General features: G+C 47.4%; 1 pseudogene; it reads left to right on the top strand.

Annotated features, from left to right (window-relative positions):
* The first annotated feature begins 3,817 nt into the window (after positions 1 to 3,817).
* LOC119911622 lies at positions 3,818 to 13,431 on the top strand (annotated as a pseudogene).
* Positions 13,432 to 15,227: the final 1,796 nt, after the last annotated feature.

The raw sequence follows: 15,227 nt of genomic DNA on the forward strand, positions 1-15,227 counted from the left end.
AGTTATACATCTTGTACATGTTAGAGGTTTGCAAAGTGAAAGAGCCCCAATAACATTTTCCACATTATTGAACATTATTATATTTCCGAGATCGGAGGTGACAAATGAAACAGAAGTTCCTGCTCGTAAACTCGGCTGAACTCAGAGGACGATGAGTTCAGAAAGCAAGGCGGCCGCAAACATCGACTGTCAGTAAAATGTATTTATTTAACAGGGACAATGCCCAATATATGTGCTGTAGTAGATATAGCTAAAAGCTAATTCCCATTTGCAGTCCCTGGGCAGGTGCCAATAGCACGTAAGACATTACAAGGCAAAATGTCCTTTGGTTCTAAATCCCATTCAAATAGGATTTTCCCACGGTATTTCAGCTTCAATTATAGCAGCACCTTTAGGTTGAACTGCACCAAATGTTTTAGGTGTCATCAGGGGCCCATGTGGAACAAATGAGGCAAATTTGGTATCAATCGGACTTGTGATTATGGTGGTGTGGTGATGGTAGTGATGATGGTGATGTCTTCAAAGCACGGAGCTCTTCCCGGGACCTCGTAGGAAATGCGATGCTACCAAGTCGACCAGTCACAGTTCTTCCTGTCTGTGTTGCCACAACATGTAGTTAAATTTTTTGGGGAGGTGCATGTCATGCTACAGCATAGGGGATGGCTTAGGATACTGGGCTACACGTAGGCTATGGCATACACTTGACAGGGAAGTATAAATCAGGTTTACGTCTCTGTGTCCAGGGTTTAGGCTTTAGGGTGGAGATTAGGGTTGGGGTTAGGGATGAACCGTCTTACTGTCTTCCCAAATATGTTCCAGTAGTTCCTCTACAGCGTCCTCTTTTGCTTTTGCTTTATGCTTTTTAGCAAAACTCCAGACTTGCGGTATCTAAAAAAGAATGAGCTGGGAATATTGTTATTGTTGCATTTGCGGTCAAATGCAGTAAAATCCTTATCAATTAACCAATCTCTTTGCCGTAACATAAACTCTGAGTCTTTTTGTGGTGGTAAGAAAAGGTGATCAAGTGTCGTCAGAGAAAAAAGTTTCTTCTGAATTAGTTCCAGATTCTAAGGGAAGTTTTAACATTGGGATTTTTAACATGAGTACCCAGGTTTAGAGGTAGTGGAGAGGTCAGGAGTGACACAGTGGTGTCGGAAGTCTGTCCGGTATCTCTGTGAGTGTCCAAGTAGATTTGTTTGCAGCCCAGTAATAGTGGGTAAGATGGATGAGCAGGATTATTTTGGAACAAGTATAGGGATCTTGGTAGCACACACTGCTAAAGAAATTTAGAGATTCGACCACCGGGTCACGTCTGTCTTGGTATGGTCTAGAAGTCAGGTAAAGTTATGTTTATGGAGTGCTGTAAATGGTCTTGTTGCACATATCCCCAGATATGTAAAGCACTTTGAATACTTCTAGTGAGTGAGGAGCTTTCTGGGTTTGAGGTTTAACCTCTTAACAGTCCTGTAAAATTCATGCAAAACGCCTATTCAAGGCAGATCGAAAACTAATATATTTTTCATTTCCGCTTGAAAATGCTTGCTAACAAATGCATGCAGACAATTACAGCTGGGAAACACTGTAGGGTCACAGCATAAAGCCTTAACTAATAATAGTTTAAATTTCATACCAATACCATGAAAAATGACACACAGGTTTTTGTGAGTGTATGTCAGCGTATTTTTTCTAAAATGGCACCGCCCCATAGCGGCTGCTGCTGCATCATTCCGTCTTAGCCAGTAGCTCGACGCAGATGTGATTTTTTGATGGTTGATCATGAACTTCCTACTCAAAGCTGTATATTGTAATTTGCAGAATTTTATTGGCTACACGAAGTGAAAGTCATTGGCACAATTGCTTGCAATTGGCTGGCCCTTCCTTACAGCGCAGGCTCTCGTTGGCTATTGAAGGCTGTGAAAGGTACATGTGAGCTCTTATTGGGGCAAATTAGCTGTCCCTGGGGATTTACTGAGGGAATAATGTGTTTTGGACTAAATGTTTTTACTGGATTGGATCGTCTGGACCTTTGACAACGTAACAAGACCGTTTTTATTGGATTATAATCGATCGGTGGATTAAGTTGCTATGAGGCGGGCCGTTGGAATGTTAAGAGGTTAAAGGAATAAATCATCTGCGTAGAGTGACACCTTGTGGGTCATTTCTATCCTCCTCACTGATTTCTTTCATGGAAGTGTAGAGTGACAGCAGTCGTGTCCTTGTTGGAGGTCATAGTGGTATGAACAGAGGCTTTAGGCGCTGAGTATAAGGTTTTAATCCAAGTGAAAAAGTATCTTTAACAAAGGGAGTTTAAAATCAAAGGCAACAGGACTTGGTTGAAGATGTTTTGTCTCTCATCCTAGAGGCTTTTTCAGTTCTGGCTGTCTGGCAGGGAGTCCAAGCTATTAAACCTCTGCGGGGTCGTTATCCAGGTGATAGATACCACTTGGTTCGTCAGTGCTCCTGGCTGCTGTAACAACAGTCGCTGGAGTCACCTAAGGCAGAGTCTAAACGACTGTTGTTGGCATCGTCACATGAGGCCAGATGTGAATGTTTCTTCAGTCCGCTGGGAAGAGATGAAAGGACGGGTGGTGGATAAGTGGTGTCGCAAACCTCCTCCTTTGTTCAGAGATGGTCTCTCTATTCTGGTGTAAATGGCCTCTTCCACCACCAGAATAGAGAGACCATTGTACAACCAGGAGCACTAACGAACCAAGCGGTATCCATCACCTTGATAACAAATAGCTGGGACTCCCTGTCAGTCCGTCAGAACTGAATAAGCCGATTGGATGAAACATATTCCAGTGTCTTCAAACCAGCTGCCTGCGGTTTTAACTCTTCCATGGAGAACTGTGACCTGGATGACTGAGAACCTTCAAAGATGTCTTTAACACTGCGTTTAGGTAGTCCCGCTCAACGCAGTCAAAGCCTTTTCACCAAATAATAACTTCATGCTGCGGGGTTGGTTGGGACAAGACTAGACTTGTCGAGCCGTGGGTGAAGGACAGAGTTTATGCCCCCAGCAGTTAGTATCAAGAAGAGTTGCAATAAGGTTAGAGCAAAACTGTTCACCCTCCCATTTAGAGCCATTAGCATTAGCTTAAGATAACGCTAACATTAGCGTGTGCCCTCAACAATAATGCAGCAATTTAAATTATTTTCTTATTGTCAAATGGACACTTTTACACCTACACACACACAATCATCAAACACTCATATGCAGCACACACAAGTCCTTATTCAACATCAGCACCTCCACCTGTCTCTCTCTTTAATACTGGATGGAGAACTTTAAATACAGACACCACACCTGTGACAGACAGACAGGCTTAGAGACAGACTGTCTCTCTCTCTGTCTGTCTCTAATGTTAGAAACTATTCTGAACTATGATGGTGGAAGCTGAGGCTGCAAAAAGCTGCTGCTGTTTCAGTGTGTGTGTGTGTGTGTGTGTGTGTGTGTGTGTGTGTGTGTGTGTGTCAGCCTGGCACACAGTCGCAGTATGCACGCTATGTACTCGGCATGCCAACTCAGCCTCAGCACTGCAATGCAGCGCTGTGCATTTGGCCAAGTCATGCCACACATGCACACACACACACACAGCCTCTGAGTGTGTGTGTGTGTGTGAGACAGTGTACACGTGTGTCTTTAGTGTGTATTTCTGTATTTGTGTGTCTATAATGCTCTGTAGTGGATAAGCAGTGTAATGCATGCTTGCTCGCCCGCCCCTCACTCTACACTCTGCCTCTATGTCTCTCGCCCTCTCTCTCTCTCTCCCTCTCTTGTCCTCTGCAGGGCAGTTAGCCGCATTAGCTCCCTCGCTGTCCTCAGATGACTCCTCCTCTTCCTCCCTCCACCTCCACCTCCTCCTCCTCCTCGGCTGTCTGCTGTGTCTCTGACCCCCTCCCCCCCCTCCCTGCTGTGACACACCAGACGATGCGTTGACTGAGCGGAGGAGGAGAAGAAGAAAACCTCTCCCAGCCAGCCGTCCTGCCCGCTGCATGGAGGAGAAGCAGTGGAGGAAGAGGAGCAGAGAGGAGGTGAGGAGCTGTCTGTCTCTCTGGCTACCTGTCTGTCTGCTTGTCTCGCATCCATCCTCCTCTAACTGTCTGAAACTGTTTCTGTTTCTTCTTTTAAAACAGCTGTCCGTCTCTACCTGTCTGTCTGTATGGTTACACTGTTGTCTCCCTGCTGCCTGTGTGTCTCTCTGAGCTGTCTGTCTGCTCAGACTGTCTGTCTCTCTGCTGCAGCTGCACTGTAAACAACAATAACGCTGAACTGAGCTGAACTCTGAGGCAGGCTCAACTCACCTCTACTGGACTGTACTGGACTGTACTAGACTGTACTGTGCTGGACTCTACTGTACCGGACTCTACAGTACCGGACTCTACTGTACTAGACTGTACTGTACCGGACTCTACTGTACTAGACTGGACTGGACTGGACTCTACTGTACTAGACTGTACTGTGCTGGACTCTACTGTACCGTGCTGGACTCTACTGTACCGGACTCTACTGTACTAGACTGGACTGGACTGGACTCTTCTATACTGGACTGTACTAGAATCCACTGTACTGGACTCTACTGAACTGTACTGCACTATACTGAACTGGACTCTATTGAACTGTACTGCACTCTACTGTACTGGACTCTCCGGATCTGCATTCTACTGTACTGCACTATACTGAACTGGACTCTACTGAACTGTACTGCACTCTACTGTACTGGACTCTCCGGATCTGCATTCTACTGTACTGCACTATACTGAACTGGACTCTACTGAACTGTACTGCACTATACTGTACTGCACTCTACTGTACTGCACTCTACTGTACTGCACTATACTGTACTGCACTATACTGTACTGCACTCTACTGTACTGCACTATACTGTACTGCACTGGACTCTACTAAACTGTACTGCACTATACTGAACTGGACTCTACTGAACTGTACTGCACTCTACTGTACTGGACTCTCCGGATCTGCATTCTACTGTACTGCACTCTACTGTACTGCACTCTACTGAACTGTACTGCACTATACTGTACTGTACTGCACTATACTGTACTGCACTCTACTGAACTGTACTGCACTATACTGAACTGGACTCTACTGAACTGTACTGCACTCTACTGTACTGGACTCTCCGGATCTGCATTCTACTGTACTGCACTCTACTGTACTGCACTCTACTGAACTGTACTGCACTCTACTGAACTGTACTGCACTATACTGTACTGCACTCTACTGAACTGTACTGCACTATGCTGTACTGCACTCTACTGAACTGTACTGCACTATACTGAACTGGACTCTACTAAACTGTACTGCACTCGACTATACTGGACTCTACTGATCTGCATTCTACTGTACTGGACTGTATGCACTCCACTGTACTGAACTATACTGTACTAGACTACTGGACTGTACTACACTCTACTGTACTGGACTATACGTTATCTACTGGAATGTACTAAACTGTACTGCACTAGGCTTTACTGTACTGGACTCTGCTGAACTGTACTGTACTCTACTTTACTGGACTCTACTGATCTGCATTCTACTATACTGCACTATAGTGTACTGGAATCTTGGACTGTACTTGACTTTACTTGACTGGTGATGATTGTGATTGTAGTGTGATTGTAGTGATGGTGATGATGGTGACAGTGATTATGGAGATGATTATGGTGGTGTAGTGATGGTGGTATTGGTGATGATGGCGATGAGGGTTACGTGGTGGTGTATCAATGGTGATGATGATGATACTGATGATGTGGAGGTGATGGTATTGGTGAGGGTGATGATGATGGTGATCATAATGATGGTGCTGTGGTAATGGAGATGAAAGTGATGTGGTGATGGTGATAGTGATGATGGTGGTGATGGTATTGTTGATGGTGAAGATAGTGATGGTGCTGTGATAATGGTGATGGTCATGATAGTGACGATGGTGATGATGCATATGTGGTGGTGTAGTGATGTGATGATGGCGGTGGTGATGGTGACGATGGTCATGATGCTGATGATGGTGATGTGGTAATGGTGACAATAGTGATGATGGTGATGTGGTAATGGTGATTTGATGATGGGGATGATAGCAGTGACAATGGAGACAATGGTGATAGTGATGATGCTATTGGTGATGGTGAAGATAGTGATGGTGCTGCATTAATGGTGATGGTGGTGATCGTGGTCATGATGGTGATGTGGCGATGATCATGATGGTGATGGGGACAATGGAGATGATGCTGATGCGGTGATGTGATGATGGCGGTGGTGATGGTAGTAATGGTGACGATGGAGATGATGCTGATGTGGTGGTGTGGTGATGATGGTGATGGTGCTGCTATAATGGTGATGATGGTGATATCAAAGTTGGCTATGGTTTAGTGATGATGGTTACGATGGTGGTAGTGGTGATGGTGATAGTGATTATGGTATTGGTGATGGTGAAGATAGTGATGGTGCTGTATTAATGGTGGTGTGGTGATGGTAGTGATGATGGTGATGTGGTGGTATAGTGATGTGATTATGGTGGTTATGGTATTGGTAATGTGGTAATGGTGATATTGATGACGGTGAGGATGGTGGTGGTGGCGATGTAAGTGGTGACAGTGGTGATGTGATAGTGCTGATGATGGTGATTATAGTGATGGTGCTGTGGTAATGGAGATGAAAGTGATGTGGTGATGGCGGTGGTGATGGTTTAATGATGATGGTGATGATGGTATTGGTGATGGTGATGATAATGATGGTGCTGTGGTTATGAAGATGATAGCGATGTGGTGATGGTGGTAATGTGATAGTGATGATGATGGTGATGGTATTGGTGATGATGGTGATGGCGGTGGTGATGGTTTAATGATGATGGTATTGGTGATGATAATGATGGTGCTGTGGTTATGAAGATGATAGTGATCTGGTGATGGTGGTGATGTGATAGTGATGATGATGATGGTGGTGATGGTATTGGTGATGGTGATGATAATGATGGTGCTGTGGTTATGAAGATGATAGTGATCTGGTGATGGTGGTGATGTGATAGTGATGATGATGATGGTGGTGGTGAAGGTATTGGTGATGGTGATGATAATGATGGTGCTGTGGTTATGAAGATGAAAATGATCTGGTGATGGTGGTGATGTGATAGTGATGATGATGGTGGTGGTGGTGAAGGTATTGGTGATGGTGATGATAATGATGGTGCTGTGGTTATGAAGATGATAGTGATCTGGTGATGGTGGTAATGTGATAGTGATGATGATGATGGTGGTGGTGAAGGTATTGGTGATGGTGATGATAATGATGGTGCTGTGGTTATGAAGATGATAGTGATCTGGTGATGGTGGTGATGTGATAGTGATGATGATGATGGTGGTGGTGAAGGTATTGGTGATGGTGATGATAATGATGGTGCTGTGGTTATGAAGATGATAGTGATCTGGTGATGGTGGTGATGTGATAGTGATGATGATGATGGTGGTGATGGTATTGGTGATGGTGCTGTGGTTATGAAGATGATAGTGATCTGGTGATGGTGGTGATGTGTTGATCATGAAAATAGTGGTGGTGGCGATGGTGGTCTTAGTGATGTTTAATACCTGGCTGTTTGCCTACACCACTCCACATTAAGCATCTGAGCTTTTTCATGATAGAAACAGCTGCTGCTGCTACACAGTGATCTCTGTAGGTAGATGAAGTTGATATCTGATATCTGGTGGATGTGGTGATGTCAGGCCACAATTTTACTGTGTGTTTAGCCTGAAGCTGAAAGAGGAAATGGAACAAATGGACGGGCCGCTTGAGGTCAAGACATGAGAGACAGGAGGTAGAAAGACATGATGTCACCATGAACCTCCTTCAGTCGGCTTGTTTGATGCGTCATTTATGGGAATTCATTCTCGCCCCTGACTCCCTCCTTGTTTCTCCACTGTTCAGTTCAGAGAGCAGAGACTAACTTTTCAGTCAGAGTCGCTCTGTGGACACATTTCAGCTGCTTCTGATCTGATGCTGCTAAACACTGCTTTGTATTTACCTGCTGTTGTGTCTCACCTTGCTGCAGCGACGTACAGGTGTACTGCAGGACTGTGTGACATCACTTCTGCCACAGGGAGTGTTAGTTCAGATGTGTTTTGTCCTGCACCGTCAGAGTGAAACACAGTCACAGAGAAGCAGACTTTTGTGTTGATCACAGAGGCGAGACACTATACTATAACTATAATAAGAAATGTGTAAAAATATTGATTGATTAAAATTAATAAACACTCAGCCTTCATCAGCCTTCTGTCAGCCCTCTAAGGGCCCTCTGTAACACTTCTATCGGCCCTCTGTCGTGATTCTATTGGCCCTCAGTTGGCCCTCTGTAACACTTCTATCGGCCCTCTGTTGTATACTGAACTGGACTCTACTGAACTGTACTGCACTCTACTGTACTGGACTCTCCGGATCTGCATTCTACTGTACTGCACTATACTGAACTGGACTCTACTGAACTGTACTGCACTCTACTGTACTGGACTCTCCGGATCTGCATTCTACTGTACTGCACTATACTGAACTGGACTCTACTGAACTGTACTGCACTCTACTGTACTGCACTCTACTGTACTGCACTCTACTGAACTGTACTGCACTATACTGAACTGGACTCTACTAAACTGTACTGCACTATACTGAACTGGACTCTACTGAACTGTACTGCACTCTACTGTACTGGACTCTCCGGATCTGCATTCTACTGTACTGCACTCTACTCTGTGGACACATTTCAGCTGCTTCTGATCTGATGCTGCTAAACACTGCTTTGTATTTACCTGCTGTTGTGTCTCACCTTGCTGCAGCGACGTACAGGTGTACTGCAGGACTGTGTGACATCACTTCTGCCACAGGGAGTGTTAGTTCAGATGTGTTTTGTCCTGCACCGTCAGAGTGAAACACAGTCACAGAGAAGCAGACTTTTGTGTTGATCACAGAGGAGAGACACTATAATATAACTATAATAAGAAATGTGTAAAAAATATTGATTGATTAAAATTAATAAACACTCAGCCTTCATCAGCCTTCTGTCAGCCCTCTAAGGGCCCTCTGTAACACTTCTATCGGCCCTCTGTCGTGATTCTATCGGCCCTCAGTTGGCCCTCTGTAACACTTCTATCGGCCCTCTGTTGGCCCTCTGTCACGCTTCTATCGGCCCTCTGTTGGCCCTCTGTCACGCTTCTATCGGCCCTCTGTCGGCCCTCTGTCACGCTTCTATTGGCCCTCTGTCTGCCCTCTGTCACGCTTCTATCGGCCCTCTGTTGGCCCTCTGTTGGCCCTCTGATGCACTTCTGTCTGACCTCTAAGGGCCCTCTGTCACCCCTCTGTCACCCCTCTGTCACGCTTCTATCGGCCCTCGGTCGGCCCTCTGATGCACTTCTGTCTGGCCTCTAAGGGCCCTCTAAGGGCCCTCTATCGGCCCTCTGTCGGCCCTCTGATGCACTTCTGTCTGCCCTCTAAGGGCCCTCTGTCGGCCCTCTGTCACGCTTCTATCGGCCCTCTGTTGGCCCTCTATCGGCCCTCTGTCGGCCCTCTGTCACGCTTCTATCGGCCCTCTATCGGCCCTCTATCGGCCCTCTGTTGGCCCTCTGTTGGCCTTCTGTAACACTTCTGTCTGCCCTCTGTCGGCCCTCTGTCGGCCCTCTGTCACGCTTCTATCGGCCCTCTATCGGCCCTCTGTTGGCCCTCTTTTGGCCTTCTGTAACACTTCTGTCTGCCCTCTAAGGGCCCTCTATCGGCCCTCTGTCGGCCCTCTGTCACGCTTCTATCGGCCCTCTGTCGGCCCTCTGTCACGCTTCTGTCGGCCCTCTGTCTCGCTTCTGTCGGCCCTCTGTCACGCTTCTATCGGCCCTCTGTTGGCCCTCTGTTGGCCTTCTGTAACACTTCTGTCTGGCCTCTAAGGGCCCTCTATCGGCCCTCTGTCGGCCCTCTGTCACGCTTCTATCGGCCCTCTATCGGCCCTCTGTTGGCCCTCTGTTGGCCTTCTGTAACACTTCTGTCTGCCCTCTAAGGGCCCTCTATCGGCCCTCTGTCGGCCCTCTGTCACGCTTCTGTCGGCCCTCTGTCGGCCCTCTGTCACGCTTCTATCGGCCCTCTGTTGGCCCTCTGTTGGCCTTCTGTAACACTTCTGTCTGGCCTCTAAGGGCCCTCTATCGGCCCTCTGTCACGCTTCTATCGGCCCTCTATTGGCCCTCTGTTGGCCCTCTGTTGACCTTCTGTAACACTTCTGTCTGCCCTCTAAGGGCCCTCTATCGGCCCTCTGTCACGCTTCTATCGGCCCTCTGTCGGCCCTCTGTCACGCTTCTATCGGCCCTCTGTCGGCCCTCTGTCACGCTTCTATCGGCCCTCTGTCGGCCCTCTGTCACGCTTCTGTTGGCCCTCTGTCACGCTTCTGTCGGCCCTCTGTCACGTTTCTATCGGCCCTCTATCGGCCCTCTGTTGTCCCTCTGTTGGCCTTCTGTAACACTTCTGTCTGCCCTCTAAGGGCCCTCTATCGGCCCTCTGTCGGCCCTCTGTCACGCTTCTATCGGCCCTCTATCACGCTTCTATCGGCCCTCTGTCGGCCCTCTGTCACGCTTCTATCGGCCCCCTGTCACGCTTCTATCGGCCCTCTGTCGGCCCCCTGATGCACTTCTGTCTGTGTGCTTCTCAGAATATAAACGTGTCAAGTCAAATGAAGGATTGTGGATTTTACTGTTAGTTTCCTGAGGTAGCAGCTGATAATGGAACAGAACAGAAAACATGTAAGAACAATTTAACTGAAGTTTTACAGATTATAACCTTTATTTAACCTCTGTGCAGCTGTCAGATGTCACTTTTTAATTATTTTCCCGTTTTATCACATTTTATATTATTTATTAGATTTATTTACCTTTTGTTATAGTAATGAATTTGTTTTAAATCACTTTTTAACACGTGAAATTAGATTATACTAAATACATAAAAAGTTATTTTGTTCTGAGATTTGTGCACAATTTGACTGTTATTCATTATTTACATTCACTTTGGGCTCTTTTTCTTTCTTTGGTCACTTAAAGTTGCTTTTTATGTTTTTGTAAAGTTCAAATATAAATAGAGAAGAACAGAAGTGTCAGGTGTTCTGCAGAAGAAGGTGTGAAACTGTGAAACCTCTAAACTCCTCCTCCCTCCTCCCTCCTCCACTCTCCTCCACTCTCCTCCCTCCTCTCCTCTCCTCCACTCTCCTCCCTCCTCTCCTCCTCTCTCCTCCATCCTCTCTCCACTCTCCACTCTCCTCCCTCCTCTCTCCTCCCTTCTCTCTCCTCTCCCTCCTCCCTCCACTCTCCTCCCTCCTCTCCTTTCTCCACTCTCCTCCCTCCTCCCTCCTCTCCCTCCACTCTCCTCTCCCTCTCCTCCTCCTCTCTCCTCCCTCCTCTCTCCTCCTCTCTCCTCCCTCCTCTCTCCTCTCTCCACTCTCCTCCCTCCACTCTCCACTCTCCTCCCTCCTCCCTCCTCCTCTCCTCCTCTCTCCTCTCTCCCCTCCTCCCTCCTCCCCCTCCTCTCTCCTCCCTCCTCTTGTTCCAGCTGTGTCACTGTGCCGCGCTGACCTCCATCCTGATGATCTTCAGTCTCCTCCTCCTGCTCTGACTCAACACCACCTCCCCTCTCTCTGCCTCCCCCTGCTCTGACCTCTGACATCCCTGTTTCCTCCACAACGACATGGATCTGAAACGTTTTGGAGGCGATATCTGCAGGATCCCTGACACTTAAACGCTCTGAACTCTGGCTGGTCAGGATCACCGGCTGGTCTGAACCCTCAGTCGCTTCCTGTCCCATCCTCCTCTGGACCGACGGCGTCCAACATGTCAGAGGGGCTGCTGCAGGTGGAGATCCCGGACTTCGGCAGCAGCGTGCTGGGAAGCCTGAACGAGCAGCGCCTGCTTGGTCACTACTGCGACGTCTCCATCCTGGTGTAGGGTCAGGCCTTCAAGGCGCACCGGGCCGTCCTCGCCGCCTCCTCGCTGTACTTCAGAGACCTGTTCAGCTCTGCAGCTGACTCTTCCTCTTCGTCCTCTTCCTCGTCCTCCCAGGCGGTGTTCGAGCTGCCGTCCTCGGTGACGCCGACGTGTTTCCAGCAGATTCTGTCCTTCTGTTACACGGGCCGCCTCAGCATGGCCGCCAGCGAACAGCTGGTGCTCATGTACGCCGCCGGGTACCTGCAGATCCAGAACATCGTGGAGCGAGGCATGGAGCTGATGATGATGAAGGCCTCTTCCTCCTCTTCGCCTCTGTGCTGCGACTCTCAGGTGTGTTATGTGGAATCCGGTGTCGCTGCAGTAAAAGTGGCGTCACGTTCTCACGTTCTCTCCTGTTGAATCATCAGAACAACTGTGTTAGAAAATATCTGCTTCTTTGATAAAAAACACAACAGGTGCAAGAAACGTGTGCACAGCAGAGAAGTTAACTACAATTCCCAAGGTGCATTTCACTAACAAACAGCCAATCACAGAGCTTCACATTATGTTACACTCCACGAACGCTGCGCAGAAGCCAAAGATTAGGGTGTAGAGAAAACTTACAGTTTGAAGCTTGAACTAATTCACTTTTAATTTCTGGGATGAATTCAGTAACCATGCTGATCAAAAACAGGCTGAGACGCCTGGAAATCCTGAAATCATAGATCTGGTTTTAAAGAACATCTTGTGTTTAGTATTTTCTCTTTCGTACGAGCAAAGGTAGCATTCGTCAGGTTGAAACGAGCACAACACGCCGCACGTTTGTGCAATTAAGACAGTTTGGTAAAAAGTAAAAGTAACTGCACTGATTGTAAAACTCTGACTGACCGTAGAAGAAGCTCAGTGATCTGCTGAGAGCTGAACTCCAGTCTGATTTCAGCGACATCTAGTGGCCATTAGAGGAACTGCAGCTAAACACACTTTAAATTTGAGGCTGCTGTCAGAGTTTTCTCCGGGCCACACAGGAACATGTGAATTCTGTGTGTTCTACGTTTCAGTGCTCTCCAGTATATTAGCATCTCTTTTTAATTTTATTTAAACACAATGATGTGTTACAGACAACCTCAGCAGACGAGCTCGGGGGTTTCGACACCCTGACGGCCCAGCAGCAGCAGCAGCAGCACAGCGGCCCCCAGCTGCAGCAGGCCAGTCCAGACCAGCCGTCCCTGAGCCCAGAGGAGCTGCTGCTGGCCGTCAGCCGGATCAAACAGGAGCGAGCCGACACTCCTCCTGCTGAGGAGAACGGAGGAGGAGGAGCAGCAGCAGGAGAGGAGGCCAAGTGAGGACAAACAGGAGTTCACTTCAGATCTATGTCTACGTGTGACCCCCTTCAGCATGTGTTAACCAGCTAGTTTGAAAACCTTTTTCAAGGCCCAGATCTTTTGAAATGATCCAGTAATTCACAAGAACAAACGCATTAATGAGAGGAAAATCACACATGCTTCAGTGTGAATGAAATAATGCCGCCCCCAGCCTTTGGGATGCTGACCATGTAATCACAACATTCCTTGTTCAGGCCTGGAGAGGACCTTGTGTCATTCATCCTCTCCGCTCATTTCCCAGGCCCTCCAGGACCTTTTTAGTGAACGAATGATTTTGCAGCAGCGGTTCTAAAAGATTGTGAAAGTTTTTTTTGTGGGAATAATTGAAAACTGCAAAAAAGGTAGATGTGATGTTTTAAACTTTAGAATTATAGCTGAATCATTAAACAGTCCCTCCAGGTCTTGGCGGGCCTAACCCTAACCCTGCATAGTGAAACCAACTTACCTTGATTTCAGCGCTTAAAGTTGAACGGGATGCAGCGGCCTGTGTCTCAGGGATTTGCATCATCTGACGTCCTCCATGTGTTTCTAGTAGAAGATTTCCTTTATGTTCGACCACAACACTGCTTTGGTAAAGGAGATCTGGATCCTGTGCTGTTCCTCAGTCTGCGTTCTTGTCTGTTCTTGTGAAACATCCTCAGTCGCAGCCAAAGTACTGTTCCAATTCACAAGTCCGCATCTAGTACAGTCAAAACCCGGGTGTGTTCTCGCTCCGCCCGTTTTACCGAGCCTGCTTCGGTGGTGACTTGTGTGGACTTCGGATAGCCAGATATCCCAGAATGCATCGTCATCAAGTCCGCTGCTGCTTCCGTTCCTGGGAGTCCGTACTCCCGAGCCGAACTTGCCAAGTCCGAGCTTTAAAGTACAGAAGTCCGAATTTGGCGAGCTCGGTATTGAGAAACAGCCCTGGTCTTCACGGTCCTTTGCTGTTGACATCACACATGTCTGCTGTTATTAAGTTTGCTGACATGTGAAATCATTTTGCAGGAAACGATGATGATAGGTCACATTTGCCAGCCTCTGCTACAGTTCTTGGTTTGTGACCACGCTCCAACTTTAACTCAGCAGAAAAGCACAAAACCGTGGTCTGAAATGTGAATCGTGCTCGTGATCGTGTCAGCAATAGAGACAAAACAGGGACTCATTCGTTAACAGGTTGTTCCTCCTCCTCCATAGTGACCACAAATTCAACAGTTAAAAAAAGAAACCTGATTCAAAAAGGACCTGTGGAAAAATGACCCACATCTGAAGTGCATAAATTAATTTTAGAAAAAGGGAAACCTGATTTGAGAGAGACCTGAGGACAGTCAGACTAACTAAGGATAATTAGATCTGGCCACTCAGAACCGCTAGAAACCCAAATGATACTTTTATGCTTTTGAGTAAATTGTCATCGGTGTCAGTGAGGGTTCACGTGCCACTGAAGATTTATGACCATACATGCTGACAAACACGTAAGAACATGTTCTTCTGGTCGTGGACTACATCTGGTCATGTAGACATGGTTGGACAGCACTTCATTTAATTTCAGCTATACTCCAGTCTTTGACTGAACATAATCTGGACCTAGACTGACTCTGGTCCCGGGTCTGGGCTTAGGAAGACCTCTAACTTAGAACTCTGACATAAAATCAAACATCTAAAGCAGCAGGCATCATCTGTCTCCTCCTGGTCCAACTTGTCCTTGTTGTTCTGTCCTCAGAGTGGACATTGTAGGGGACCTCCAGTCCTCCAGGAGCAGTGCTCTGTGTTACCTGGGCTCAGGTGGAAGCTTGGTGTCGGGGCTGCAGTCCTACCTGCTGGCAGGCGGGGGGCGGTCCAGTCCAGGAGGCTCCAGCCTTCCCACAGACTCCCCTCCCTCTCATCCCCACACCGAGGAGGAGCTGGAGGAGGATT

The sequence above is a fragment of the Micropterus salmoides genome, unplaced genomic scaffold (genome assembly GCF_014851395.1).
Source record: "Micropterus salmoides isolate LMB-PRFRI ecotype aquatic unplaced genomic scaffold, ASM1485139v1 Ms_hic_scaffold_2, whole genome shotgun sequence".
NCBI lineage: Eukaryota > Metazoa > Chordata > Actinopteri > Centrarchiformes > Centrarchidae > Micropterus > Micropterus salmoides.